Genomic DNA, 26,171 nt, shown 5'->3' on the forward strand with positions numbered 1-26,171 from the left:
ATTATGGTTCTACTTAGACTGAAAGACAATCATTTGACCTCTGGGGTCGTGTATTCCAAATATTACATACCAGTACTACTGACCTGTGCTCATGTGACTATCACATCTTTTTCCCACCAATGTGAATGCAGCATGATCCACATCTGACTCAATACTGAATTTGTCTGCTGACAAATGGCTTTTATCTATGAGAATAATTTTGTGTGTTAGGCATCTAGCTTTAGGCTGGAGTAAGGATGTGATCACAAGAACTTAATTTACTGTTAGCTATTTTTAAAATAAGCAAGCAGATAACATGTCTTTTATAACATTCATTTTTTAACAGAAAGGAAAGAAAACATATATACAGATAGGCTTGGCTGAACAACAGAAAGATGATAGTACAGTATTTTCCATTTTTAATATTAAAGCGAAACTATACTCAGCTTGGATCCAGTGATGCAACGTACTGGTGCTCCTCTTCAGCCACTGACACGTTCCAGGTATTTTGTGCCGGCCGCTTTCATTGGCGCGGCTAATATGTAGTCACTCCTGCGCATGAGTGGAAGTGCATTCAGCTTTGGCACTGCTCACTGTACAGGGGCAGACAGGTAGGTAGGTCATTTTAATGCAGAAGAGACGAAGCATGTCTCTTCTGCATTAAAAATCCTGTCTGTTCGCCCATTTTTATTTTGCACATAAAGTTCCACTTTAAGGAAAATGAAAGAGCTTTGGTTTCCTGGTCATAATTACCTGTGAAAAACACACCATATTTAATTTTCAAAATGATGAAAGGAAATAATCTAGTGAAACCACTAATTTATATGACAGTAAGAAAAACACAATATACTATATGCTATATAACAATTGGTTTTGGTAAAGGCATTGTACACTTGCAAATGTTTTTTCTTGTTGTTTTAACTAGGTTTTAGTGTGGTTATATTCCCTGTTTGTTTGGCTTACATGGTAATGATGGGCTCACATGTTGTGGCTGCAATTTGTAATGCTCCCAATGCCCCAAGGGGCAAGACAACTTCCTGTTCTGGGAAACACAATGTCTAATGCATACATTGCCACACATTCAGTGTGACATCACAAATATAGAGTATAAGTGCTAGTTTAATTAAAAGACATCTTCTAACTGCATGGTAACTCTCTGTATCAAATCTAATTATTGTTGATCTCTCAAATGCACCAGCACTAGACTGAGAAACCCTGGGATTGAGGGATATGCAGTTTCTTCACAGGAAGTGTTAGTTCTTAGACTATAGACATAGGTCATGCATTAACCTGTGCAGTGCCATGTAACATGCCTCATGTTTCCACGCAAAAGGAATGTATGACCCAGCAATGTGAAGATTTACTCAACTATAGGCTTTTGTGTACAGGACAGCAAATGACACCTTGAAACTACATGAGCAATGCTCATCTTATGCAGGTGAAAAACACAAGGTGCATGTGAGAAGGTTAATACAATTGATACGTTAAAAAGTTAAAAAAATATTACATTTTATTGTTACCAAAAGTATAAATCAAATCACCCAAATGTATAGTTCTCCTATGATGCAAACAGTCTAAAAACAATGCACAAAAGACTTCATCATTATAAACACCACTACTGCTAAAATTGTGACTGTGCAGTCCCTCATAATAGTTCAACCTATGTCCTTATTGCCACTATCCTTCTATCACAAAGTGTCTGAATAAAGCACAACATGATACTCATTTATGAGTCAAACAATCCCAAAAAAATGTTATATTATAAACCTGCAAACCTAAACAATTATGTCAACTGTAAACCCACACAATGGATTTATTGTGTTTTGCTATATCTGTTCCTTAAGTGCATAAGAATGCAAAGTGTACAGTGCTGCCCTGTACCCTGAAGAAGACAGTCTATTCTCAAACAATATTATCTGGAAGTGTGTTAAGATTACAGAACACCTCCAAACTGTTATGGAAAAGAGGAGAGTGAAGGAGGTGTTCCATAGTCCTAACACGTTTTGTCCTAAAGTGACATTTCTCCTCCATGGATACAGTACCATAAGTAAACATTGTTACTCTGGGATTGGAAGTCTGTTACTAGCAGGCTCACCAGGAGAAAATATATAGAAAAAATACTGAATAAGCCACCACATCTGAAGACTGGTATGCTGTGGGTGCAAAGCACTATTAAGCCAACGGGGTATGCAAAATGTTATGGGGTAAGAAAGGGAATAAAATACTTAGTTGGAAAGTGCACACTTCATGTAGCACACAGGAGTGTGGAGTAATGAGGGACATGAAGAAATATGAATACAATTGTGGGTTTTTGTCACATTTTTTTTACATACTGTCACCAGTGTGCAGTGTAATCATATGATTGGTGTGGTGGAGACCAGGGATACTGACTGGTGACAATTTTATAAATATTATAAATATATAAATATTAACTGTCATGAATGGCTTCCAATTCATGACAGCTTGCTTACTGTTGACATGCTGTGATTGGCTACAGCTAATCACATGATACAGGGTGCCAGAACCATGTTATGGCTGTAGGCCAATCACAGCATCACAACAGTAAACAAGCTGTTCAAGAATGAAAGCCATTCAGGACTACCTACATACTGTAATATGTGATTGCTATGATTGGTCATAGTGATCACATGATACCCCAGCCACTCACAGTGGCCGGATACCAAGTACCATGATCATGTTCAGTAAACACAGTGGTCACTGAATCACTCCACTGTACGCCCCAGGGGGGTACACTAATGCGCATGTGCATGGGCTATGTACCAGTACAATGTCACACCTGCCTGTGCCACCTGCTCGCACTACATTTACTGTGAGCGGGTCGGCAAGCGGTTAATAAACACTGTAAATAGTAGTGTGTTCTTCAGCTATGAACACATTTTAATATTTCAAGAATGCCAATGTGCCTATAGTGGTGTCCAATACCTGGTGGTAGCAACCACCATTGTAGTGAAATGCAGTGTGAGATAAGACACCATAGAAACAGGGGATGCATCAGTGGCATATCATCCATTCATGCAATGTGTGTGGTGCACACGAGCCCCAAAGAGAATGGGGCCCACTGTGCTCTGACTCATATTGCACCCATGGAAGATCCTCAGTCAAATACAGATCCTACAGCTGGAGCAGTGGGCAGCAATCTGGGGGCCGGTTTGTAATCTCAGGGTGGGCTGAGAGTTTTTGTCATCCACTGGGAGCCAGGGAGGAAGGAAATCTCCCATGCATGTGAGGTGACTTCTGTGAATTTAAAAGGGGGGGGGTGGTGATATTGTACAGACTGAGCTGGGAGGAGGAACCGGTATTGTACAGACTGGGGTAATGGTATTCTACAGACTGGATGTACATAAAATTGTACAGACTAATGGGGGGGGGGTATTGTATGGACTGAACATGGGGAGAAGGGGGCATAGTATTTGTCAGGAGCCGACTGGCGGTAGCCTCTAGCGACCCACATGCCGGAGTCCCTCAGGGCGCGGAGTCTAAGCCTCAGTCTGCTGGTTCACCAGAGCCCCTGATGGTGGGGATGGACTTGAAGTAGCCTGGGACCAGGTCGCGACCCCCCGAGTAACACCAGCTGTGGTAAAGGCAGCCGTCAATGGCGGATAGCAGGTAAGAGCCAGATGTGAAGAGCTATAACGTTGGTAACAGTGGAGCAGGCAGTACAGAGTGGCAGGCAAAGAATAACAGGTCACAGGCCGGGTTCAGCAACAGGAGGTCAGACAATCAGGATCAGGCAGAGAATAGTCAGAACGAGCCAAGGGTCAGAGCAGGAGAGGACAACAGGATCAGGATCAGGCTGGGTCAGCAACAAGGCAATCAAGTATACAGGAGCAATCAGAAACACAGGAACAAGACCATACGGCAATTTGGAGATGCACAGGGCTGGTTTAAATAGTGCGCTCTGTGCTCTCATTGGTGCCAGATGCGCGTCCGCTGTCGCGAGTGCGCATGCGCGGCCGCCGCCATTGCCCAAGCCCCAGTGCTCGCCGGCTAGTGCGCATTGGCGTTCTGCGCATGCGCGTACGCGCGTGTTGCCGAGATCCCTGACAGTATTCTACAGAATTGAGGTAAATGGTATTGTACAGACTAAGGGGGGGGGGGGGGTAATGGTACTGTACAGACTAAGGCAAATAGTATTGTACAAACTGCAGAACACAGAATTGGGGGGAACAATGGTATTGTACAGACTGAGCTGGGGGAGGATGGTATTGTACTAGGGGGAGGGGAATGTTATTGGTATATGTTAGGGGAATGGTACTAGGGGGAGGGGAATGGGGAGGGGGGAGTTTTATTGTACATCGTGAGCTTGGGGGGATAGTATTGTACAGGACTACCGGGGGGTGCGACTGGGGGGATAGTGGTATTGTACAGACTGGGGGGAATGGCACTGTACACACTGAGCTGGGGGGGAGGGGATGGTATTGTACAGACTGGGGGGGAGTGGCACTGTACACACTGAGCTGGGGGGGAAGGGATGATATTGTACAGACTGGGGAGGGAGGAATAGCATTGTACATACTGAGAGAGTGAATGGTATTGTACAAACTGCAGAGCACAGAATGGGGGGGGGGGCAATGTTATTGTACAGACTGAGCTGAGGGAGGATGGTATTGTACTGGGGGGAGGAGAATAGTATTGTACAGACTGGAAGGGGGAGTGTTATTGTACAGAATGAGCTTGGGGGGATAGTATTGTACAGGCTGAGCTGGGGGGAGACTGGGGGGGGGGTGTGGTATTGTACAGACTGGGGAGAATGGCACTGTACAGACTGGAGGGGGGTGTTTCTGTACAGACTGGGGCGGGAGGAAATTGTATGGTACAGATTGGGGGAGGAAATGGTATTTTACATACTGAGGGAGAAAATTGTATTTTACAGACTGGCGAAGAATGGTATTGTACAGATGGAGCTGAGGGGACTGGTATTGTACCACCTGTCCCTCCAGACTTAACTGGGGGGGATGGTATTGTATAGTAGTGATGGGCCGAACACCCCTAGTTTGGTTCCTGGTCAAACATTTGAACCGCGAACTTCGAACTCAATGCAAGTCTATGGGACACGAACATGAAAATTCAAAAGTGCCCATTTTGAAGGCTTGTATGTAAGTTATTGGCCATAAAAAGGGTATGGGGACTCGGGTACTGCCCTGAGGGACATGAATCCCTGAGAAAAAAAAAATCCAAAAAGTACAGTTTTTAAGGGGGCAATCGTTTTTCATTGCTTAAGGTAAAAAGAAAATGAACAATTCCTTTAGATACCATGCCTGGAGGATCCCCATAAGCTACCTGCAAAGCTGCACATCTGCACAATGTATAGAATCTGCTGCAGCAGGACTGACATAAAAAAAAATTACATTTTAAAAAAAATAAAACAGCGTGGGGTCTCCCCAATCCTTACCAAACACTTTAGGTCTGGTAGGAAGGTTAGGAGGGACCCCACAGTAAAAATTTATAAAAAAAAGTGGTTGGGGTTACCCCAAAAAAGCCATACCAGGCCCTTTAGGCTTCGCAGGACTTTTAAAGGGAACCCCACCTACCAAAAATGTGAGGGAGTGCGAGGGGTTCCCCCTAGAAACAATACCAGGCCCTGTAGGACTTTTAAGGGGAACCCCACCTCCAAACAATGGGGAAAAAAGTGTGCCCCCCCCTAAATTCCTACTAGACCCTTGATCTGAGCACAGGCCTAGCAGGGCAGGAAAGGGGGAGACTGAATGAGTGCCCTCCCTCCCTTACCAGGCCATGTGCCCTCAGCATGGGGACGGTGTCCCCTTGTCGATGGGGACAAGGGCCTCTTACCCACAACCTTGGTCCAGTGGTTGTGGGGGTCTGTGGGCAGCAGAACTCATTAGCATCAGTGTACCTCTTAAAATAAGGGGGCACCCTGATGCTGCCCCTCCCTTGTGAATGAGTAAGGGGTACTTACCGTTCGTGTGTTTGCCGAATACACAAAAGACAGATGTTCGAGTCAAACTTACGTTTGACTCAAACATCCAGACCAGTACTATTGTACAGAGTTAGCTGGGGGGGTAATGGTATTGTACAGACTTGGGGGGGGGGTGGTATGGGAGGAATTATGAAAACTGAGCTGGGGTGTGGGGTAATGGTATTGTGCAAACAGAGCTGGGGTAATGGTATTATACAGACTGAGTTGGAGGGGCTAGAAGGAGGTATTGTTAAGACTAAGCTGAAGGGGGGAGAGGTATCATTCAAACTGAGCTTGGGTGTGGGGGAAGGGTATGGTGCAAACAGAGCTGGGGGGAGGAATTGTGCAGACTGAGCTACGGGGATGGTACTATACAGACTGAGCTGGGGGGGAAATTGTGCAGACTGCGGAGCTGGGGGTGGGATGGGGGAGTGGCACTATACAGACTGAGCTGGAGGGGATGAAGGTCAATGGTATTGTACAGGCTATAGGGAGGAATCGCCTCCGCTCCTCTTCCTCTTTCTGTTGGAGTACCCCAAGGCTCTGTCCTTGGGCCCCTCCTCTTCTCTCTTTATACCCTTCCCTGGGCCAGTTGATAACCTCCCATGGCTTCCAATACCACTTCTATGCTGATGGCACCCAGATCTATCGCTCAACCCACCCCCTTTATCTCCTTATGTATCACAAATTTACTGAGCGACATATCTTTATGGCTGTCATACCACTTCCTCAAACTCAAACTTTCTAAAACTGAGCTTGTAATATTTCTTTCTCACCGATCCCCTCCCCATGAATTTATCATTGAGATCAACGGAACAACCATTGTTCCCTCCCCACATGCCAGGGTGCTAGGTGTAATCCTAGACTCTGACCTTTCCTTCAGCCCCCACATCCAATCACTGGCTAAATCTTGCCGCCTCAACCTCCACAACATTTTCAGAATTCGCCCCTTCCTGACTAATGACACCACAAAACAACTTATTCACTCCTTGTTTATTTCCCACCTTGACTACTGCAACTCCTTCCTCACTGGCCTACCCCTACACAGGCTATCCCCCCTTCAGTCTATTATAAATGCTGCTGTTAGACTAATGCACCTAACTAACCGATCCGGGACTGCTGCCTCTCTCTGCCAATCTCTTCACTGGCTTCCACTATCCCACCGTATAAAATTCAAAATACTAATCACAACATACAAGGCCATCCACAACATTGCCCCCAGCTATATCACCAACCTCATCTGCAGATATCGCCCAAACCATCCTCTCTGCTCCTCCCAAGACCTCCTGCTCTCCAGTTCCCTTGTTACCTCCTCCCACTCTCACTTCCAGGATTTCTCCAGAGCCTCTCCAATCCTCTGGAAGTCTCTGCCCCAGTATGTACGGTTAGCTCTTACCCTGTTCGCCTTTAGTCGATCCTTGAAAACTCATTTATTGAGATAAGCATACCCCACCTCCACCTAAGAATGGTACTTGACTCATCTCCATCAGATCATCCCCCTCAGCTATCACAATTTGTGCCACCTCCCCCTTCCTTTAGATTATAAGCTCCATGAGCAGGGCACTCCTATTCTTCTATTATTGTACTGAACTGTATTGTAATTGTACTGTCACCCTTTATATGTAAAGCGCTGCGCAAACTGTTGGCACTATAAAAATTATGAATAATAATAATTACCTACATCAGGAAAAGTGGAAAAATTGTCTGGGACCTTGCATTTAGACTGTTCAAAAGAGGTACCACCTCTACTTGGATACATTCTACACAAACCATCCCCTTTTCCACCCCTCATATCTCCATGAAACTTTGGCCTGTGGTACAGCATGAACAAATAGAAAGGACTTCCCACAAAGGCTGGTGACCACAAGGTTAGAAAGTAGGGAATCGGCAAATTTGAGGAACAGAAAAGTACCTGCCAAGAAGTGGGGGGATAAGCAAGATGTATATGTCCTGCCCACCATTCACAATGACACCATGCTGGAAATCGATGGACAACACGGTCCAGTCCAAAAGCCTGAGTGCATCCATGATTATAATCTGTTCATGGGGGAGGTGGATTTCAAAAATCAAATCCTACAGCTCTATTTTGCAAATAAGAATATCCCTGTACTGGTACACAAAAGTTTCAATTTACTTCGTTTGTCACCTATCACAAATCCCTGGAAAGACCCATCTCCGTTCTCAAATTTATAGAAGCTTTTGCCACTACTACCAAAGCTCTCCACCAGAAAACATTTGCTCTGATGCTGTGAGAAGACTTCTTGAGAAACATTTCCCAGAGAATATTCCATACACAAAACAGGGCTGCAGACTTGCCTCAGATGCTTAGAGCTGGGACCAACTCTTTCTTTGTCATTACTCCAAGCAGTTGCTTTATAAGAGGACCTGATGCCCGGCTCCCAAGCACCTCCAGTGTCCTGCCGAGAAGAGGAGAGAGGAGCGGGAAGCCCTGGAGAGACTAGCTGGGGAGAGGGGGGGCTTGCCTGGTGGGGTGCGTGGACCGAGGACCTCTGGGAGTTGCGGCCATCATGGTGGGTCTTCCTGTGCTCTCGGCCCGGCACTGTGTTCACAGGAGCTTAGTGGACACTGGGCTATCCGGTGATCTGCCGAAAGGGAGCTCTGGGAGGCAGAGGAGCCGGCTGGTGTTTCTTGGAGCAAGGGAGATGCCGGCTCTCTTCCTCCTGCACACAGGACCGTGGCAGCTGGAGACATGCGGAAATGGGCTTGGTGAATCCCCCCTGCAATCCATTCATTGTGTGAGGGGAATGTCATGTGCAATGTTCCCCAGAATAGAATACCTGGAGCCGCCTCACCCCTCACTTGGAGTAAAAGAAGAGATGTCCTAAAGTGTGGGAGAAGTTCAATCCCATAGAAACCAGAGATCTCACAAGTATTTCTGTTTCGAGTGTGGGAAATGTCTTTCATGTAAGTCCTATTTTTATATATAGAAGTGATAATAAAAGAGGGAGCAGTCACACCCTTGTTCAGAGTGCAGGAAATGTTTTTCACAGAAGTCCAGTCTGCATATATATCAGAGACCTCACATGAGGAAGATGCTATATCCCTGTTCTAAGTGCGGGAAATGTTTTCTCAAACAAAACTAGACTTTAGATATATCAGAGATCTAACACAGGTGAAAAGCCATATGTTTGTCCTGAGTGTGGGAAATACTTTTCATTGAAGCTTAGTCTTTACACACATCAGAGATCTTACACGGGGGAGAAGTTGCATACCTGTCCGGAGTGCGGGAAATGTTTTTCATGTCCTATTTTTATATATGCCAGTGATAACACAAGAGGGAGCAGCTATACCCTTGTTCAGTGTGCGGGAAATGTTTTTCACAGAAGTCTAGCCTGCATATATATCAGAGACCTCACATGAGGAAGATGCTATATCCCTGTTCTAAGTGTGGGAAATGTTTTCTCAGATAAGTATAGACTTTATATATATCAGAGATCTTACACAGGTGAAAAGCCATATATCTGTCCTCAGTGCGGGAAATACTTTTCAGTGAAGCCCAGTCTTCACACACATCAGAGATCTACATTGAGGAGAAGTTGTATACCTGTTCAGAGTGCGGGAAATGTTTTTCAGAGAAGCCCTTTTCTTCATATATGACAGAGATTTCATACGGCGGAAACGCCGTATTGGGGACAAGAGGGTGAGTGAGAGCGGCAAAAGTACTGAGATTAATATATTGCATGGGAACTGAACTGTATGTATTGAACTATATGTTTAAACTGAGGAGGGGTTCACCCAGTGGGTCTTAGAGGAAAATCAGGAGGACAATGTAAAACAAATAAAGACCTAGAAGAAGAGGACCCGAGTAGATGATTTCGGGAGTGGGGAGAGAGAAAAAGGAAGAAAAGAACTGAGAGGGGGATACCCATGGAAGACAACAAATTTTGATATCAAATCAAAAATAGCCCCCCCCCAAACCAGAACTGCGGCAATTTGAAATAGTCCCTGACAGCATGAAAAAAAAGTATCAAAGGGAGGAGGGCCTAAGGATTCCCAAACAGGGTCAATTAAAAAATATATATCCTCACAGGAGAGAACAGACTCCAGAAGAACAGACTCCAGAGAGACAACAGGGAATAAGTGTAAGAGGTGAGAGAGAAAACGGCAGGGAATGTTCCAGACTATCCCTGGGAATAGCTAACAGTAGTTAACATTAGGAAGAAGAAGTGGATATGGATAAAGTAGAAGAACAAGAGGAGAGCTCACAGATGCCTACTAAAGCAGACATAGCAGAAATGTTTCAAGGACTCGAACTCCCTAAAACAGGAACTGGCGAAATTACACAAAGACTTGGGCAAATATTATCAAGGGTGGAGGAGACAGAAGAAAAACTAGATAAACATGCCCAAATTATACAGAAATTAGAAAAACGGGCTATGGAAATGAGAACAGAAGAAAGAAATCTGTTATATAAATTGGAAGACCAGGAGAATAGGGATAGGTGATGCAATCTAAGGATGGAAGGCTTTCCAGAGGGGAGGAGGGTATGGGGTGGGGATAGGTAGTTAAAGACTCTGCAAAATAGTGGGAGAAACATCAGTCTGGAGAAATCCTAGATATCAAAGGGGAAGATGTGGAGGAAAGAGGAAGAGAGAAAAGATGGGGAAGATAGAGGTGTGGAGAGAAGAAGAATGGAAGAGATTCACTTTGTGACTCATAATGTTAAAGGGTTAAATAGTCCTGGGAAGAGATTTGGGATTTTTAAAGAAATTCAACATAGATTTTCTTCAGTGGTTTTTTTTTTTTTTTTACATGAGACATATATGGTGCAAGAATCAAATGTGAAATTAAATTCCAGATATTATCCAATGTGGTTTTATGCAGATTCCCCAATTAAATGTGCCAAGGGAGTGGCAATAGGTTTTGCAAAAAATATAAGGTTTAAGCTGGAAGACAGATTGGTAGATCCAGAAGGGAGATTTCTGTTTCTGAAGGAAAAATTACAGGAAATAGACTCTGTACATTAGCAAATATTTATTGCCCGAATAAGAAACCGGAGGTTCCTAAAAAATTTCAAAAAAGGCAATTTAATTGTGGCAGGTGATTTCAATCTCTGCATGGATCCCCAGATGGATGGATGACGTCCCCTGTGCAGAGAGATGGTAGTAGGTCTCTGAAATCCTTGAAAAAATGATATACCAATGTCAACTTGTAGACATATGGAGAATTAAGCACATGAAGGACAGACTATATGTTTTATTCTCATGCACATGAGATGTATTCAAGAATGGATTATATATTGCTGGACCATCGATTTATAGAGTCTCTGGTCAAAGTAAAAATAGAAGTGATGTCAATATCGGACCATGCCCCTGTCACAATGCAATTATTATGGGGAAATGAGCAGACCGGGGGGAAATTATGGAGGTTAAATGAGACACTTCTCCAGGATTCAGAGGTGGATCAAAGAATTAAACAAATAGAGCAATTTTTTGAGGAAAATAATTCTTGGGAAGTGTACGTAGCAACAGTGCGGGAGGCTCATAAGGCCTATATTAGAGGAATCCTGATAGCGATTGGAGCAAAATAGAAGAAAGAAAGAAGAGAAAAAATAAACACACTTCTTAGTGAACTCTGTGAGTTAGAGCAGATACATAAACATAAAGTACCAAAAGAGATTATGCAGAGGGTAATAAATAAAAGAGAAGAATTAAATACATTTCTGGAAGAAGATGAGAGAAGAGTGTTCAATAAAATGATAAGTGAGAGATACAGATGGGGAGATAGGCCAGGAAAGTATTTAATGAGGGCTCAGAGAAAAAAAAAATCTAGGGACTGTATAGAGAAAATAAGAGACCACAAAGGAGATTTAATGTATTCAACTAAAGATATAGCTAAAGTGTTTAAAGAATATTATAATAAGCTATATAATCTTATCCCCCACAGCTCCATGAGTAAAGATGAAGTAGGAAAAATAGTAAAAAGACAGACATACTTAAAAAAGGCAGGATTACCAAAATTAAGTGAGGAGCAATTAAAATCCCTGGAATCAGCAATAACGTAGGAGGAAATACACTCAGCATTAAAGAGCACTATAGCTGGGAAAAGTCCTGATGGATACACAGTGAGATATTATAAAAAATATAAAGAATTATTAGTACCTAAACTGAGGATATATATGAATGCATTGGGAGGAGAGATGGAAATGAGGAGGGAATCCCTACAAGCCCATGTAGTTCTCATACACAAGGAAGGTAAAGATGATACTCACTGTTCAAGTTACAGACCGATTTCCGTATTAAACACAGATACCAAACTATATGCAAAAGTTCTGGCAAACAGGTTGAAAGAGCTAATGTCGGAATGGATACACATAGACCAAGTAGGCTTTGTCCCAGGGAGAGAGAATAGAGATAACGGACTGAGATCTCTGTTTCTCATACAAAAAAGTAGGAAAGAGAAAATCCCTGTGGTGGTACTCTCGATCGATGATGAAAAGTAGATTGGGGATATATGTTGGATACATTGGAAGTATTGGGGATGGGACCTAGAATGAGAGAGTGGATAAGGAAGTTATATAGTCAACCCTCTGCAGCAATCATGGTTAATGGGGAATTGTCAGAGTATTTTGGGATGCAGAACAGAACTAGACAGGGATGCCCTTTGTCTCCATTGCTATATGTTTTATTATTGGAATCTCTTTTGGCTACAATAATGAATAATATAGATATAAAAGGAATTTGGATAGGCGATACGGAGCAAAAGGTGACAGCTTATGCAGATGACATGCTGTACTATGTGGGAAACCCAAGGATAACATTGCCAAATTTAATGAAATCACTGAAAGAATATAGGGAGATGTCAAATTTAAAAATTAACCCAACAAAAACAGAAATTTTAAACATAAATCTTCCAAATAAAGAGAAAAATAGGTTATGGGAGGAATTTCCCTTTGTTTGGAGAGAAAAAGAATTGAAATATCTAGGAATAAAATTAACTGTATCCTCCAAGAACTTGTATAAATTGCATTATATCCCATTGTTAAATGAGATCAGGGAAGAACTAAGGAAATTAGGAGGGGGAACCCCGTCATGGATAGGTCATATAAATTTGATAAAAACGGTGATTGTTCCAAAAATATTATATAAATTTAAAATGATACCAATTAAACTACCAGAAGTATACTTTAGATCAATTAAAAAAATGTTAATAAGATTTATTTGGAGGAATAAATAAATGAGAATAAGCCAGGAAATTTTATGTAGAAATAAAGAGAAAGGAGAATTGGGAATCCCAGATTTAAAAAGATATTATAACTCGGTAATAATGGCGAGAATTTTTGACTGGACATATAATGCAGAGGGGAAAAGCTGGGTTAAAATAGAAAACATACTAAGTAATACTAAATTAAGTGGAATTGTATGGTTCCCTCCACAATACAGAGGATTAGCAGACAGTACAAGTTTGTTCACATTTAATGTTTTAAGAGTTTGGGATGTTTTACACAAACAGATGGGATGGGAATTTAATTCACTGTTAATGCCCTTAATGTCCACAGAGTTTTTCCCCCCGGGTAAAGAAGGTATCACAGGGAAGTGGATTAAGAAGGAAGATGCACAATTAAGGAATATAATGGTGGGGGAGGAAATAGGATCACTTAAGGAACTGGAAAAAAAAGGAGAAGTTTTTACAAGAATGGATGAGTGGCGTTATTTTCAATTGAAACACTTTGTAGGAAAGCTTCCAAAGCCTTTAAGAATAAGAGAGGATTGGAATCTTTTAGAGCACTTATTAGGTACACGGGGAGATGGGAAACACGGAACCTCAAAAATATATAAGATTCTCACTGAAATAAATGCAGATATAAGCCCTCCACATATAGAAAAATGGGAAATAGATATACGAGTAACAATAGATGCGGAAAAACAGAGGAAATTGTATAGAATAATCCACGGAAATATACATATGCAGGAGGTAGAAATTAATTATAAGTGTTTGGCAAGATGGTATATCACACCGAGTGTGGCACACAGATTGAGTGGAGATAATTCACCTTTATGTTGGCGTGGATGTGGAGGTAGAGGCACAATGTATCACATATGGTGGGAGTGTTCTAAAATACAAGAGTATAGGGGAAAAATAGTAAGCTTGATTCAGAAAATTACAGAGGTTGATATTCTATTGATATTCTAGTAGACCCAGAGATTTGCCTTTTTCATAGTACTAAGCTTTTAGATAAAAAATACAAAGAATTTGGTTTATTGTACTATTTGAATGCAGCAAAGGGACTGATACCCAAGTATTAGAGGAGACAGGAGGTGCCAAAAATAAAGGACTGGGTGGATAGGGTGGATCAAATATGTAAATTGCAGGAACTTTATCATTTGAATGAAGATAAGATGGAGAGTCACCATACAAGATGGAACAAATGGGAGGAATTCAAAAAGTCAAGGCTAGCCTTAGAGGTTATGGGGGATTAACAGAATAATATGGAAACATATTTTGTTCTGCCTTTATTGGGATTAGGATCTCCAGAAATGAACAGGAAAATGCAGAGCAGAAGGGGTCAGGAAGGGGTCATTGGATGGGGGGGGGGTTGAAACGATAAATGTTTTGATAATATGCTAAGGATTTAATGAGTATGTTTGTATAACTTGTTTATCTGAAAAATTTATAAATATTTGAATTTTAAAAATAAATTTAAAAAAATTAGGAAAAAAAAATATAAGAGGACCTGATGAAGCACTTGGCACCAGCTAATTTAGTTTGGGTCACATAAATAAAAATGACAGTTATTTTTGGACTGTTAAAAAATGGTAGGCAAAAATTACAGTTTCTGACAGTTCCTTTCTACCAGTTTTTTGTCAGTTCAAAATTGACAGTTAAAAAAAGGCTGTTTATTTTTTTGACAGTTAAAAATTACAGCTGCAAATGACAGTTGTTTTTGGCAGGTAAGACATTACAGATAAAATGACTGTGAAAATTGACAGTTATTTTTTAACAGTTTAAAAATTACCATTATTTGTTGACAGTTGCAAAAATGACAGTTATTTTAAACAATGAAAAAAAATTACCGTTATCTTTTCACAGTTTAAAAAAGGACAGTTGTTTTACATAAAAAAAATGACAGTTAAACAAAAGACAGTAAAAAAAAAATGACAAGTATTTTTTTACTATTAAAAATGAATTTATTTTTGAGAGTTAAAACATGACAGTTCTTTGACATTTAAAAATGACAGTTCCAAAATTTAGTTTTTTTGACCTGTAAAAAATTACAGTTAAAAGGATAGTTAAAATTGACAGTTATTTTTTCATTGTTAAAAATGATTTTTTTTTTTTTACATTTAAAAACACTGACAGTTATTTTTTCACAGTAAAAATTGACGGTTATATTTGACAGTAAAAAATTACAGTTATTTTTGACAGTTAATTGATGGCAATTAAAAATGACAATTACTTTTTGACAGTTTTTTTAACAGTTAAACAGTTAGTTAGAAAATGACAGTTAAAACTGAAAGGTTATTTTAGCGGTTAACAAATGACAAAACCGACAGTTAATTATTTTTTTCCCATCTGATACATAATTGAATCACAGCTTGGTGGGACTGATTTCATACTGTGTGGACATTATATAACTTCCTGCCAGTTTTACTGCTCATGCACACCCCTAGAGCGTGCAGCTCTGCGATCAGTGGTGAGCTGTATCCCCTGGACACAAAGCATCACTGATCGGGGTTAAGAGCCAATGACAGCAGCTCTCTATCACATGAATTCTGTGTCACAGCTGATCTCAAACATGTAAACAAACACTGGTAACTTGCTGTTACTGGCTTTTCCTTCACACACAAACCGTGTGAGGAGGAGAGACTGGAACTTTGAGTTACTGATTAACCCTTTGCATTAATGTTCAAACCACCTGATTGCGCTGATATGCCCTCTGAAACAGTGTATTTGTTACACAGCAGCAACCAGCAGTGCACCTTTCACAGAGCAGCCATCAGTGCAGCCATCAGCAGCGGTTCTGTCATTCAGCAGCCATCAGTGCTACCATCAGCAGTGTAACTGCCACACAAGAGCCATCAGTGCCACCACCAGCAGTGTAGCTGTCACACAGCCACCCATCAGCAGTAACAGAAAATGACAGTTCTTTTTTGACAGTTAAAAAATGACAGTTCTCATTTGGCATGCTATGACGTAAGAGGCCCTGCCCCTTTATGTTATGACCTAAGAGGCCCTGCCCCTTTATGCTATAACATAAGAGGCCCCACTCTTTTTGCCACTATGACATCAGAGGCCCTACCTCATTTTCTGCAATGATATCAGAGGCCCTGTCTCCTTTTTCGCTATGACATCAGAGGCTCTGCCTTCTTTACACTATGACATCAGCGGACCCACTCTTTTTACTACTAAGACATCAGAGGCTCCATTCCTTTTCCTGCTGTAAGAGCCCACTCCCTTTACATCTATGATAACTTCAAAATGACAGTTACTTTTTGAGGTAAAAAAATTACAGTTCTTTTTTAACAGTTGAAATTGAACGTAATTTAACAGTTAGAAAATGACAGTTACAAAATGACAGGTTTTTTTGACAGCTAAAATTACAGTTAAAAAAATGACAGTTAAAACAAGCAGTTATTTTTTGATAGTTAAAAATACTGTTAAAAAATGACAGTTAAAAAAATAATAATTAAAACCAACAGTTATATTTTTTTGACAGAGAAAAAAATTACCATTATTCTTGACAGTTAAAAAATGACTTATTTTTTTGATGGTTAAAAAATTAATTATTTTTTGACATAACTGTGCTTCTGGGTGCATAGAGCTATCAGCAAAGGGAGCAGGAGTTGCATAAGCTGATGTTTCCTCTGTAGCACCAGCTCCTGTCCTAAGTGGAGTGATACCAAATGCACTTCATCTGGGACCAGGGGCGGACTGACCATTCTGGTACTCGGGCACTGCTCGAGGGCCCGGGGTCAGTAGGGGGCCCCATGGGATGCGCCTGGTACCTTTCATAGGCTTTTTTGAGTGTGGTTTGAGTGTGGGTGAGGACACAGGGGCCCCATGATCTCCTATTGCCCGGCGGCCCCATGAGTTGTCAGTCCACCCCTGTCTGGGACCTTTCTAGATTGTGGAGAACAAAGCCAGCAGGAGCTGGAAAAGGACCCAAAAGGACAGAGTTTTAAACAACACATACACTGGGCATTATAGCTTTTGCAATGAGCATACTAGCACCTATAAAAGGGTTAACAACTATTAGGCTGCTTTCACACTGATCCAGAAGTGCAGTGCCCTGTACCTGTGGGTTAGCTGCACTGGGCCATACATTTCTATTATATCCTGCTTGTTTGGTGTGCTTTCTGAAAGTGCACCACACCTGCAAGATATAGTAGAAGTCTATGGAAAAACGCAGCTTACTCACAGGAAAGCCGCAGATGCACTATGCTGCACCTGTGGTGGGGGTAAATCGTGTGTGAAAGCAGCCCTATAGGGGGCTCAGGACAGTAAGGGCTCATTCACATTTGTAGTTTGGGATGGTGGTAAAGCTCCACAGTTTCCAAAGAGATCACAATGGCGACCCCATCCCATGTTCCAGGGGGGCCCTTGTGGCCTCTCTCTCACATTCTGTTTTACACTTGGACAGGAGGAGTGGTATATACAGGAATTGATCCTCTCAATTTTCCTCCTGCCATCGCTGAAAGCTAGCTTTTCCGCCTATCCCTCCCACCAGCATTCAGTGACTGTAAGAAGAAAATGTTCATTATGCTATTCAGAATAATACATTTGAAATTCTGAACCATTTCATATCATTATGGCCTACGATCAGTTACCAAATCACTTAAGTGGTCCTTGGTTGAGCACCCCTGCCTTAAAGTCTGGTGCAAATAACCCGCACTTCAGGAGTGTCAATTTTTGGGGTCTACTGCAGCTTTCATTGGTTCCTTCTGCTGACCTCATACCACCCTTTTGAGAGCTGCAGGCTAGCACAAGAATAAACATTTCCAAAAGCCCTAGTTTTCCAGGGGACCAGTTATTTTTTGTTGCATTCAGCAGTGTGGGTGGTAGGTAAGAACATTCATCATCTATTTACAAGTATGGCATTGGTTTTTATTCATATGTTTATGTGACAGTGGCTTAGTGGTTAGCATGTTTGCCTTGCAGTAAATGGGTCATGGGTTTGATTCCTGACCATGGTGCCTCCTGCATGGAGTTTGCATGTTCTCCCTGTGTGTGTGGGTTTCCTCCGGCTGCTCTGGTTTCCTTCCACACTCCAAAGACATGCTGGTAGGTTAATTGGATCCTATCTAAATTGGCCCTAATATGTGTATGTATGAATGTGAGTTAGGGACCTTAGATTGTACACCCCTTGAGGGTTAGGGACTGATGTGAATGTACAATATATATGTGTAAAGTGCTGTGTAAATTGACAGTGCTATATAAAGTACCTAAAATAAATAAATAATAAATGTGGTCACTTTGAATGTTTTTTTTGGCAGAAATTGGGGAGATTGAGTTCTACAGTTATATTGTATTCATGTTATGCTAGGTGACTAATTTAAAGTGAAAAAAAAACCGGAATAAAATTCCTTCACCAGCCTCCCTATCAGTTACTGTAAAATAACGCAGACTACAGATAAAAGGCTTGTGATCTGATGTCTGCATTTCTATTTAGTGGAAGGTGGATAAATATTATTCATAAACTCAGTCCCCTTTTTTAGTATAAATAGTGACTAGTGTTCTTTTTAAATTAGGTAGTAAAAAGATTATGCTTTCAAATAAAGGTCTAAATTTTGAAAAGTTGAAAATGGGATTTTTCTTCTTCCTACTATATAAATGGTACTTTTGAAAGAGGAACACAGAGACAGTATAATTCTGTAGGTTATGTGAATATAAATTCTAATTTCAGAAGGATTTTGGTATGTCTGCCACCAAATGCAAATTTTCTTTTAGCAGAACAATGTGCCATGAAGACTGAAGCCAAATAAATGTCAAAGATTATCTGAATTTGTCAGAAATGAAAATGAAACAAATGCATGTGCAATAATTCTAGGCAATGCTAACCTACTGCATTTGAGAGCTTTATTTACAGTCTGACAGCATTCCCCATAACATTACAGTTGTTAGCTTCCATTGTGCCTTCTGATTAATGTTCTTATAAATTTGAATTTGGCATTTTTACAACAAATTTACTTTAGCTTGTGGGAATTCCACTAAAGCATGTTTTACTATGTTTGAAATTAAAATATGCAAATAGAAGTATGTTATTCTCATAAAACAAAACTCCAGTCAAAAACAACCAAGCAAAAATGGATAATCCATTAAAAGATAAAATCAGCTTTATTTGCAATATTCACCTTCAATCCAGAAGTTTCCCTGCAGTACTTTTTCTGCCACTAGATGACCTTATTCTGCTTGCCAGTATTATTCAATCCACTTGCTCTGAGCCCAAGCTATCCTGGACCTGCCCTAGCCTGTGACTGGGCAGTGAAAGGAGAAGCAACACAATCAGCTCATTTCTCTGTCACTCTGTTTTCTCTTCCTATTAGCATGTTTCTGGTCAGCACATGAACTGATTGTTTTTTGTGCTTCTTCCTCCTTTCACACTCACTGTACAGGGACTGTAAGAGGCTGATACAAGGTCAAATTCAAGTATTGACACTGCTTTCAATTATACAAGTTCAGCTTTAACTTTTAGAAAACATTGAATATCACAAAGAAGAAAATGAACTGTTGAGGTATTCCCCATAGTTATAGTTACAATTTCACAGATTTTTATTTAGTTTTCATAAAAAATATCATAAAATTATAGCAACATTCATTGTGCATGCCTCAAAATGGCAGAACCCTCATCCCTATAAATCCTACCTCACCACCTATAGGTCCTATCTATAGTGGCATGCTGGGCATCAATTAATTATAATATATTTTAGTTCCTAGAGCGCCATCTCCTTTTTGATATCCCTAGTGTGTCTGTGGATACTAGCCACTAGAAGGGACACCTTTGTGTGACAAAGCAAACTGACTTACTGGAATATTTCAGACATTTCTGTTATTTTACATTTTAAGGTTATTTCTGTATTCCACAAAGAGAACTGGAATTAGCGAAAACTTTTAACTGTGAAGCAGAGGCTCACTGGCTTTCTGGCAGGATCAACAGGTATTTTTTGCATAATAGTATGTTTACCAGATCAAAAGAGGACAAGCAAGGGTTTATAGAGGTATATGCAGGGGCAGACTGACAACTCATAGGGCCCCCAGGCAATAGGAGATCATGGGGCCCCCTGTGTCCCTGCCCACACTCCAGACACACCCACACAAAGCCCCACCTACATATAGCACTGCCCGCATTACATGCATTTGTCACAGAATTTCTCTATACTATGTTCAAAATAAATGTTTATTATAAAAAAGAAAAAAAAAAAAAAAAAACTTACATTAAAGAAAAGGTCAACAATAAAAGTTTTAAAGAATGAACACAATATAACAGGTGCAACAAATGTCTTCTTAGCTGAAGATTTTAATAAAAAAAATAAACAAAAAAAATTTAAACAAAAAATAAAAAGCTTTGACCATCATGTTACAAAAGCATTAAACAGCTATGTTCAGGTGACATCTTGGCAAATCTGTCAGCTGTCCCACTATAAGTTGCTGATCACCGCCATTCCCTGTATAGTGTCTGTAGCGGCAAATATTCCAGTATATATCCTATAGTTTGTAGACGCTATAACTTTCACATAAACCAATCAATATACATTTATTGAATTTTTTTTACCAAAGACATGTAGCAGAACACATTTTGGCCTAAATTTATGAAGAAATGTTTTTTTTTATTTTTTTTATTGGTTTTGTTTTATAGCAGAAGGCAGAAAATATTGTTTTTTTTAAGTTTAATGAAATAGGAGGACAACTGGTTAAATCACACACAGGTGGACTTTACTGAGGATTTACCCCCCTTCCTGACCAGGCCACTTTTTGTGTTACGGCACTGCGTTACTTTAACTGACAATTGCACGGTCATGCAACACTGCATCTAAATGTAATTTGTGTCCTTTTTTCCCCCCACAAATTTAGCTTTCTTTTGGTGCATTTGATCGCCTGTGCATTTTTATTTTTTGTGCTATAAAAAAAAAAAAGACAGACAATTCTGAGAAAAAAAAACAATATTTTTGACTTTTTGCTATTAAACATGTTCAGTAAAAAAAAAATTAAAAAAAAATCAAATTTCATCATACACTTGGGGCAAAATGTATTCTGCGACATGTCTTTGCTAAAAAAATACCAATACGTGTAAATTAATTGATTTACGTGAAAGTTATAGCGTTTACAAATGGCGTTATAGATACTGGAATTTTTTTTACTTTTACTAGCGACTTATAGCAGGTCTGCGGCAGCCATTCTGACACTGGGGGGAACTGACTTGGTGTCACTGACATCCCCAGTTACACCAATACAGTGATCAGTGCAAAAAAAAAAAGCACTGACACTGTACTAAGGGCACTTGGCAGGAAGGGGTTAATATGAGGGGCTATCAAAGGATTAACTGTGTGCTGTTTCACTGTAATCTCTGTGTGTGTGCTTCACTGTAAGCACACTGCTTTGGATGTCTGTGCACAGCCATCCAAAGCAGTGTGCATGAGCTGACAGGGAGAATTATATTTTTTTAACATAGAGTATTCCTCCCAGTCAGAGATCCTGGGCAATCACTAGGTGTCAGTGAGTAATCACAGGCCGGGACCTGGTGATTGACAGCCGCAAATGGCTTCGTGTGTAGGGTGGTAGCGCAATGCGCGAGTGCCCCCTACCTAGAAATGCAAAATCACATATATATATATACACACACACATGTGATTTTGTGCACCTGTGCTGCCCTGTAGCAGTATATCTGCTATAGGGCAGTTTGGAAGCGGTTAATCTCAGTATAAATAAAACTGTTCTGTGAAGCCCTCAGAGGTTTGTTAGAGAACATTAGTGAACAAACAGCATCATGAAGGCCAATGAACACACCAGACAGGTTAGGGATAAAGTTGTGGAGAAGTTTAAAGCAGGGTTAGTTTATAAAAAAATCTCAAGCTTTCAACATCTCACTGTTCAATCCATCATCCAAAAATGGAAAAAATATGGCACAACTGCAAACCTAACAAGACATGGACATCCACTTAAACTGACAGGATGGGCAAGGAGAGCATTAATCAGAGAAGCAGCCAAGAGGCTGGGTAACTCTGGAGGAGCTGCAGAGATGCATAGCTCAGGTGGGAGAATCTATCCACAGGACAACTATTAGTCGTGCACTTCACAAATCTGGCCTTTAAGGAAAAGTGGCAAGAAGAAAGCCATTGAAAGAAAAACATAAATAGTTGCTGCACTGCCTCTATTGAGTGAATATAGCACCCTACTTATGTGTGGGTGTCCCACAAATGTGCGTGTGCCTCAATGCCCTATGGAATAACAAAAATGTATCTCTCCTGCTCAATGACTTAATACATCCTTAGATTGAGAAAACAATATGCATACAACAAATGGGCTAAGGAATAAATAAATACAAACATGACAACATGATGCAACAGCTGGAGGGCCGCCAGTTTGACACCCCTGGGCTACAAGCTCCTGATGACGTCATATGATAAAACATGTAGGACGGGGCCAGACAGCGATACACTTGTCCTTTTGAGAATTTTTTGCATATAAATGCACTGTATGCTTAGTTTGGTACATTGTCACGTTTGTATTTATTTATTCCTTAGCACATTTGTTGTTTGAATATTGTTTTCCCAATCTAAGGATGTATTAAGTCATTGGACAGGAGGGATACAGTTTTGTTAGCCCATAGGGCATTGAGGCACACGCACATTTGTGAGTCACCCACATGCAAGTGGGGTGCTATATTCACTTAAGAGAGGCAGCGCAGCAACTATTTATGCTTTTATTTACACAATTGTTCACCATTGCACATTTGTGGTTTTGCTAGCAGCAGCCAGTCTAATTAATCAGTCCTCTGCGCAGGCTACACTTATACATATTGTTGAAAGAAAGCCATAGGAAGTCTTGTTTGCAGTTTGCGAGAAGCCATGTGGGAGACACAGCAAACATGTGGAAGAAGGTGCGAAAAATTAACACTGCACATCATCCTGAACACACCATCCCCACCGTGAAACATGGTGGTGGCATCATCATGTTGTGGGGATGCTTTTCTTCAGCAGGGACAGGGAAGCTGGTCAGAGTTGATGGGAAAATGGGTGGAGCCAAATACAAGGCAATCTTGGAAGAAAACCTGTTAGAGTCTCCCAAAGACTTGAGACTAGGGCAGAGGTTCACCTTCAAGCAAGACAATGACCCTAAACATACAGCCAAAGCTACAATGGAATGGTTTAGATCAAAGCATATTCATGTGTTAGAATGATCCAGTCAAAGTCCAGACCTAAATCCAATTGAAAATCTGTAGCAAGACTTGAAAATTGCTGTTCGCAGAAACTCACCATCCAGTGTGACAGGTACTATCTTTGCTCAGGGCTTCTGCTGCTCCATGTGCTGGCATCCATCTTAGGTGTCTGCAAAGCATTGTGGGATCCTTTATGCTTTCAGCCCCCTGCGGCTCCTCCCCCAGGAGGTGGCAGCTTATCACATATAAGTCTGCTGTTTGTAGCTGTCCATTGCATTGCAGCAAGCTCTTGTTTAGTTTCTCATTGCTCTCCTGGATACAGACTTGGCTTTGGCAAGACTCCTTCCTGGCTTCTGACCCCGGCTCTGGCGACCATCCTTCCTGGCTTCTGACCCCGGCTCTGGCGACCATCCTTCCTGGCTTCTGACCCCGGCTCTGGCAAACATCCTTCCTGGCTTCTGACCCCAGCTCTGGCGACCATCCTTCCTGGCTTCTGACCCCGGCTCTGGCGACCATCCTTCCTGGCTACTGTTCTACTAAATCATCGGCTGTTGCTGTTGGACTTGCATAGACTCTGTCTTGTTGTTGTATAATAAACCTACCTTTAATTGCACCTCCTTGTGTGTCTGGCTCCTCGCTCCCTGACACAGAGCTTGAGCTATTTTGCAAAAAAGAATGGGCAAAAATGTCACTCTCTAGATGTGCAAAGCTGGTAGAGACATCCCTAAAAAGAATTGTAGCTGTAATTGCAGTGAAAGGTGGTTCTACACAGTATTGATTGAGGTGGGCTGCATGCCACACTTTTCACATTTATTTGTAAAATATTTTGAAAACCATTTATCATTTTCCTTCCACTTCACAATTATGTGCCACTTTGTGTTGGTCTATCACATAAAATCCCGATAAAATGCATTTGTGTTTTTGGTTGTAACATGACAAAATGTGGAAAATTTGAAGTGGGAGTAATATTTTTTCAAGGCACTGTATATAACACTGATATCTGTACACTGGCTGCTATTTTCTATATATAAAACACTGATGTCTGTACACTGCATGCTATTTCCTATATAAAACACTGATATCTGAAAGCTGAGTGGCACTCGGTGTACAGATGTCAGTGAGATATATATGGAATAACACAAAGTGTACAGATATCTGTGTATTATATATAGGAATAGCAGTCAGTGTACAGATATCAGTGTTAAATAACACTGTTATCTGTACACAGACTGCTATTTCCTATATATAACACTGTTTTCCGTACAATGCATGCTATTCCCTACATAAAACATTGATATCTGAACACTGAATGGCACTCAGTGTACAGATGTCAGTGATATACTGTGTATAGGAAAAGACACTCAGTGTACAGATATTAGTGTTATATATAGGGAATAACACTAAGTGTACAGATGTGTTATATAACACTGATATATTTACACTAAGTGTTATTTCCTAAATATAACACTGACATCTGTGCAATGAGTGCCACTCAGTGTACAGATATCAGTGTGCACTCAGTGTATATAGAAATCAGATCTATTAGATATAGGGTTGGGATAGGGAATGGCACTCAGTGTACAGACATCAGTTTTATATATAGGGAATATCAGTCAGTGTACAGATATCAGTAAAATATAACACTGATATCTGTACACTGACTATTCCCTATATATAACGCTGATGTCTGTACACTGCGTGCTAGTCCCTATATAAAACACTGATATCTGAACACTGAGTGGCACTCAGTGTACATATGTCAGTGTTTTATATATATATATATATATATATATATATATATATATATATTATACACACCCATATACACAGTCAGGTCCATAAATATTGGGACATCAACACAATTCTAACATTTTTGGCTCTATACACCACCACAATGGATTTGAAATGAAACTGCATATGTGCCTCCCACTTGTTAAGGGACCAAAAATAATGGGACAATTGGCTTCTCAGCTGTTCCATGGCCAGGTGTGTGTTATTCCCTCATTATCCCAATTACAATGAGCAGATAAAAGGTCCAGAGTTCATTTCAAGTGTGCTATTTGCATTTGGAATCTGTTGCTGTCAACTCTGAAGATGAGATCTAAGGAGCTGTCACTATCAGTGAAGCAAGCCATCATTAGGCTGAAAAAACAAAACAAACCCATCAGAGAGATAACAAAAACATTAGGCGTGGCCAAAACAACTGTTTGGAACATTCTTAACAAGAAGGAACGCACCGGTGAGCTCAGCAATACCAAAAGACCCTGAAGACCATGGAAAACAACTGTGGTGGATGACCGAAGAATTCTTTCCCTGGTGAAGAAAACACCCTTCACAACAGTTGGCCAGATCAAGAACACTCTCCAGGAGGTAGGTGTATGTGTGTCAAAGTCAACAATCAAGAGAAGACTTCACCAGAGTGAATACAGAGGGTTCACCACAAGATGTAAACCATTGGTGAGCCTCAAAAACAGGAAGGCCAGATTAGAGTTTGCCAAACAACATCTAAAAAAGCCCTCACAGTTCTGGAACAACATCCTATGGACAGATGAGACCAAGATCAACTTGTACCAGAGTGATGGGAAGAGAAGAGTATGGAGAAGGAAAGGAACTGCTCGTGATCCTAAGCATACCACCTCATTAGTGAAGCATGGTGGTGGTAGTGTCATGGCGTGGGCATGTATGGCTGCCAATGGAACTGGTTCTCTTGTATTTATTGATGATGTGACTGCTGACAAAAGCAGCAGGATGAATTCTGAAGTGTTACAGGCAATATTATCTGCTCATATTCAGCCAAATGCTTCAGAACTCATTGGATGCTGCTTCACAGTGCAGATGGACAATGACCCAAAGCATACTGCAAAAGCAACCAAAGAGTTTTTTAAGGGAAAGAAGTGGAATGTTATGCAATGGCCAAGT

At 40.8% G+C, this 26,171-nt stretch overlaps 1 pseudogene; it reads left to right on the plus strand.

Moving 5' to 3' along the window:
• The window catches only part of LOC149451926 (WASH complex subunit 5-like), a 128,771-nt pseudogene that overhangs the window by 48,991 nt on the left and 53,609 nt on the right, over positions 1–26,171 (plus strand).

Source organism: Staurois parvus, unplaced genomic scaffold (genome assembly GCF_062004578.1).
Source record: "Staurois parvus isolate SC_StPar_1 unplaced genomic scaffold, SC_StPar_1.0 ptg000506l, whole genome shotgun sequence".
NCBI classification, from domain to species: Eukaryota; Metazoa; Chordata; class Amphibia; order Anura; family Ranidae; genus Staurois; species Staurois parvus.